Here is a 6000-nt window from a genome sequence, read left to right on the forward strand (position 1 = left end):
AGCACAGCAGGCTGAGATGGGAAGCCTTGTTTCTGTGCAGGATGGCGCCCTGCAGCCATGCATGCGCACTTTTGCACCCCTTCACACTCACCCACTTCCAGCTGCTGTCAATGATGTGTGTCGGGTTTCAAGTGTTTTCTCAGTGCAGGGCCTACAGTAGCAAACAATGCGGATAATACAAAAAAAGAGCAGTCTGTTACCATAGAAGATGGCACAAGGTAATTTCACTCTAATTCTGTATCATCTCCCACAGCACCAATGTGCATCCTGCTGGAAGGACCTGACAGATCTCCCAGTACTTTTTCCTCCTTGCCTGAGGTGCAGGTGAGCATGTCAGTGAAAGGTGGCAAGTGCGCGGGGCTTGACTTGGCCTGCAGAATGCTACCCGGAGGGAACCAGACATAACAAGGAGCCTGGTGGGAGCTGACAATCAATCTTTCAGAAAAGACCTACCATCTAAAATTTTAGCTAGGGATGTAAATTTTCCTGAGTGAAGTGACTTTGGTATGTAAAGTTGTTTGGCACATATGACCAGCATTAGCTGAGTTTTATCCTACACAGCAGTGACCTCGAGGGCCTTGAGAGCAATGAGGAGCACACGGCATATCTTTAACGCTTGCCAAGAGCAATGATCACAGCAGAGAGCTTGGCAACCATCTCCACCTACACTCAGAGCCAATGGTGATATCTGACCCCACTTAGAGACCAAGCCTAGCAATTAGATCATTTGACCATGAGGTGATAGATGCAGTGCTCATGGGAGGCATGTGAAGTCTCATTATCCAGGAGAGCAGCCCAATTAATGTTTTACACATTAAGCTTCCCCATCCCCTTTTTACAGAAGCTCCCCCTCACCCTGGTGCAGAAAAGATGCAAGATTCTTTGGCCCCAAAATAGCGAGTGATTATGGGACAGGATTAATCAGTGTCCAACTGTAAAAGGTCTGTGCCAAGGGATGAGGGGTTTGGGAGGTCCTGGATTCTGCTCTAGAGATGGCATTTGAACTTGTAGAAGTAGGAAGCAGTATCAGGTTGTGGCTCTGACTCAAATATACGCTTAAATCAGGGATGCTAGATTCCCAAAATCAGTACGACATGGATTTTCAGGCGTATGCTGCTATTTTACTAGCAGCAACCTAGGCATAAAACTTCCTTGCCTTGTATGTCATGTCATTCTTCATCATCTTCATCCTCAGGAGCTGCTCCTCCAATATACAGATTTAGGTATACATTTTGCTAGGGAACATTTGCTTGGGAATTTATTTCCTGGAGCTAATGTGGAAATGCTCTGCATCACTGTATGCTGTTCCCTGACTTGCTAGGTGCCTTAGGAGTGAGCACATGAAAAGCATTACAGCACGATGCTGAGATATCAGTGATGAGCATCACTGGGAATAAATTACACACAGATACACACAGACACACATGCAAAGAAAAGCCAAACTCTTCTCTCTGCTGCACTACAGGAAATCCTGAGCAAGACAAGACACTAATGAAATCAGATGAACCCTTCACTGCAGATGCGATGAAGTGCTGTGTGGAGGCTAGCCTAGCTGCCGTCTATTCTAATGGTTTAGCACAGTCACCTTGTACTTTGGGAACTAAATGATGTATGGAGCTTTTATTTGTCTGCTCTGTGTCTTCTCTTCAGCCACTGCCTATTGCAGATCAGAAATATGTCAGCTTTTCTACTTCTAAGATCGTGTATACACAAAACTGAGGTTTATAGACACAGTTGTTTTAGTAACAGTTCTGTCAGCTGTCTCTATATTGAATAAGCAATGATACTTTGGCTTTGAGAGAGACTCAAAGCCCTGAGGTTTTACTCCTTTCTCCCTGCAGTGGATATTAATAGTTGTGCAGTATGTAGAGAGCTCAACTGAAGTACTACAAATGAATGTCAATTGCAACATGTGATAATGGGAAAAGAATGAGTAAAACCTCACTCAGACAAATACTCCTTACCATATCTACTAACACACTCAGATATTTTCATGAAAATCATCATGGAATGGTTCTGAGTGTTAAAGAGGCAGCAGGTATGAATAAAGGAGATGTCTTTTATTTTCCATGAAGTTACAATCATAATCAGCAGCCCAAAATATAAATAAAAGACAAACTTTTTTCATTAAGTTTAAAAATATGAATGCCTGCCTGGACTGATAGCATTAGTGGTTTATATTTTTTTTTCTTTTTTGACCAGGATGTCAGCCTGTTGTGCTGTGTATTATCAGTAAAAGCATTTCAGATGTTTTGAAATTAATTTTCTGTATTTAATTAATTTAATCTTTGACATCAGCACTAAAACCACTGCAAAAATTTCAAATATTGAAAGGGTTATAAGCAAACATTTAGCAGTAGCATGTAAATACTAATAAAAACTTATAGGTAAACATCTGAAATACAGATGTCTTTTTACACATTTTACTCAAAAAAACTCCTAAATGTGGAGGAGGTAAAAAAAGGGGAATAATATTTAAATACACTGACAAGCATCTTTCTTCATTAACCATCCCAGTGACCGAATGAAGAATACACTGGAAAAGCTAAATCCGAAAATGGCTATTTCTGTGGCAAAGCTTTAGTTCCCTCCTACTGACATTAAATTGGAATCTGGAAAACATTAAGAGTCATCAGTTACGGAAGCGCTCAAAAATAGGGTGCTTCAGCTGACTGACACCTCCTAGGGAGAGAAAGAGGAGAGCTTAATGGTATGCCCAGCCACCATACTGAAACTTGGGAATATGCAAATCAGCTTAGACACTGTGCTGTTTCCTGCTTTCTTCCTTTAGAGCAGATACATCAGCTATTGTAACCTGCAGGATGGCTTCCCCTCTGCCTCTACACAGCAGCCAGTCCCGTTGTAGCCCACCACTTCCAAAAAAACCGCAACCAGAACATAACCAAAAAAAGCTCAGCTAATTCATTACAGCACTTGAAAAGAAAGATATATGAAAAAAATCTTTGACACAGTGATTAGGGCTGGGGGAGGGCGTGTTGGTAGATTTGAAAGGACAATTATTGGACAATGTTAGCATGGCATTCTTGAAAATAAAGAGCAGATTAAGCATCTGTGTCAGAAAGCATTACAGCCCAAATGGAACTAATGCCAAGAAATACTGCTCATAAATGTAAGTGCTGCTTTAGCTGTTGCTCTTTTTCTTTTCTCTTTTAAGGGGTTATGTAACGCAATACACAACTTTACTCAGAATGATATGCTCATATATGACTTTGGCAGACAAACAATCCCTTACAGGAAAACATTGCCGGCAACCAATAAAGATCCCTGCATTGAAACACATGTGATTGCATTAAAAGGGAAAACAGAAATCCAGCTCACACAGGGAATTTTCTGGTCTGATGCCTGCCCACACAGACATCGATGAGGGAGCAGGTTGCTGTGGAGATGAGCGCATCCTCGCAACAGCAGCCAGTTGGTGAAGTGGTCGCTGGGAGCCTGGCCGGGAAAGTAGCTGACAGCTGGTCATCAGCGTGGGCAAAGGCAAGAGTCTGGGCTTCAGGAGGAGGAGACGTGTGCCACCAGATCGCCTGCTCAAGGGTATGGCACCCCTGAGGCCATCAGCCACCCCTGCTCTTGTCACAACAGAAAGAGAAACCCAGAAGGCATTAAAATGTTCTCTTCCCACATACTGTCGTTTCCAGACGTGGTGGTGGTGGTTTTACTGCTGAAAATGAAACACCCTCCACTTCATCACTGGCCTCAGAAACCCAATGATAAATGGCCATGCAAACTCCAGTTCCTGTTGCTTACAATTCAGATTGACCTTGGCAAGACTTGGATCCCTAAAATGTGTTTCCAGTATCAACTTTATTGGCATAGCAGTGGAAAAAGAACAACATGGAGCAGAGCAACCATGCACAAAGAACGCACAACAAAATGTGGCTTTTCCAGTAGAAAGAGGTGGAGGAGAACTTCGTGCCTACTTACAGGTTTGGTTTTTTTTTTTTTCTCTGGCTCTTATTTTCAGTCCTAACTAGCACAGAAATGTTAAATTTAATAAAATTTTCCAAAGTAGGGCTGAGTGGACAATGACACAAGTTACAAGTGGTTTCTGTACCTGAAGTACTTCAAAAGCTCCAGAAAACAATTTAAAATACACATACAAGAGAAACCTTAGTAATCCATTTTTAAAATCCTTATTCTTAAATCCAAATTGTAATGGATACCCTGTAACTCCTCTTAAGGACAGGTCAAACTCCATGTGATATATACGGATATTACACAAACAACCTCCTGAAATCAAGTCAGCACAGCCTCAGCCGGGTAATATCACAGATACCCCGCCTCAGGTACCCAGCTAGCTCATGTCTATCTGAATTGAAACACGGGCGAAGGAATCTCCTGTCTGCTCACCTGTTACCATGGAGCAGCTGTAACCAAGTCCTTTATAGGTATAAGATTTCTACTGCAAAGCCTGAGCTTTCCAGTGCTCATCTTCTCTCCTCTGCTTTTATGGGGACAACACTACAAACTGCAAAGTACAACCTGAAGTGCTAACAAGAGCGACCAGGCTTTAGAAGTTTTGCTTTCCTTGCAGGAGGCAAAGAAGTCAGAGTGGGAGTACGGGCAGGTAAATGCACACAAGAGAAATGTGTGTAGAAACCCCAGGAGAAAGCAGTGTCTGATTCAATATCAGACCCAAAAATCCAAGTGTAATTTGAACAGCAACAGCAAATCTAAGCATTCTCCATTTCCAACCTTGCAGATGTGCCAGAAAGTAATGAGATCTCTGTACAGGACAACAACCCTGGAAGGAATCCTGAAGTACTGGCTACAAACAGAGCCAGGCTTTTAAGACCCATTGGCAATGCATTTTATTGTTAAGAACTCAAGCGACTCTCTTTCCAAACATTGTAATCCAAGACTTAGTCTTTTATCTTAACACAAAAAAGAGAGGTATTCTTTACTTGTAAGATTTTCCTAGTATTGAGCAGCGAAAGTCACTTTATTTCCACCGCTCTCAAATGAAATTCAAAACTCAACATTGCCAATTTAATTTTGTCAAAAATGCTAATTGAGTCCAAGATAGGCTAGTTAATACTTGAATGGGGATCCATACTGTAGCCCTGGGTATTGCAGAAGTTGTTTTCAAACAGTGGGCGATAATCATACTACAAAAACTAAATGGAGAGATGGACTTCTAATGTTCCAGGACTGCTGCACTGATGACAAATGGGAATTAAAAAAAGTAATCCTCTTTTTCATTTCAATGGAACTGCAAGTGAGATAATGCATCTGGCATATAGATTAATAAGAACTAGGGCAAAGAAAATGCTGGATTCATTTATGGACTTACAGATAGCTAAATAAATTTCTAAATTAGTTAGTTTACCATAAAATGGAATCTCTCTACTTTAGTGAAATGGAACACAAGGGAAGAAATTTATCTAGGAGGAATTCAGTGCGAGCACTTGAAATCTGTAAAAGCTTCTGTAAAAAAACAAACAACAACAAAAAAAACCAACCCAAAAAAACCTTCTAAGTCTACTTCTTTAAAATACATTAATAAAAATTATACCTACTTTGTTATATATTATAAAAAAATCCTTTCATCTTTTGACAGAGAGGCCACACATCATACCAGAAATCTTTCTCTGTATATACATGAAGTAGTATTGCATTTATATTCTTCTGTCCATTTAATTTCTGCTTTTTTTTTTTTCCTTTTTACACAAAGGCTGCCAAAAGTGTTATCAATTAGTCTCTCTCGTTGTTTTAATCCTATATTAAACAAATATATGATACATAAAATTCTATTTCTTTGTGTCTTACTAGCGGTGGTTGCTTGTGAGAGGAAAGCACCAAAATATCCTCTAATAAGACTTTGTGGACTCCCAGCATGACATTATTTGGCTTTCTGATGGAAATCTTTGAGGTATATCTTAAACTATTTCCCCAAAAAAGTGCAGCAGCATACCAGGCCAAATTCATATTTGTAATAGGCTCACACCATGGATGAGTACGACCATCAGTTATGTT

This window comes from Balearica regulorum, chromosome 2 (assembly GCF_011004875.1).
Source record: "Balearica regulorum gibbericeps isolate bBalReg1 chromosome 2, bBalReg1.pri, whole genome shotgun sequence".
In the NCBI taxonomy this organism is placed as follows: Eukaryota; Metazoa; Chordata; class Aves; order Gruiformes; family Gruidae; genus Balearica; species Balearica regulorum.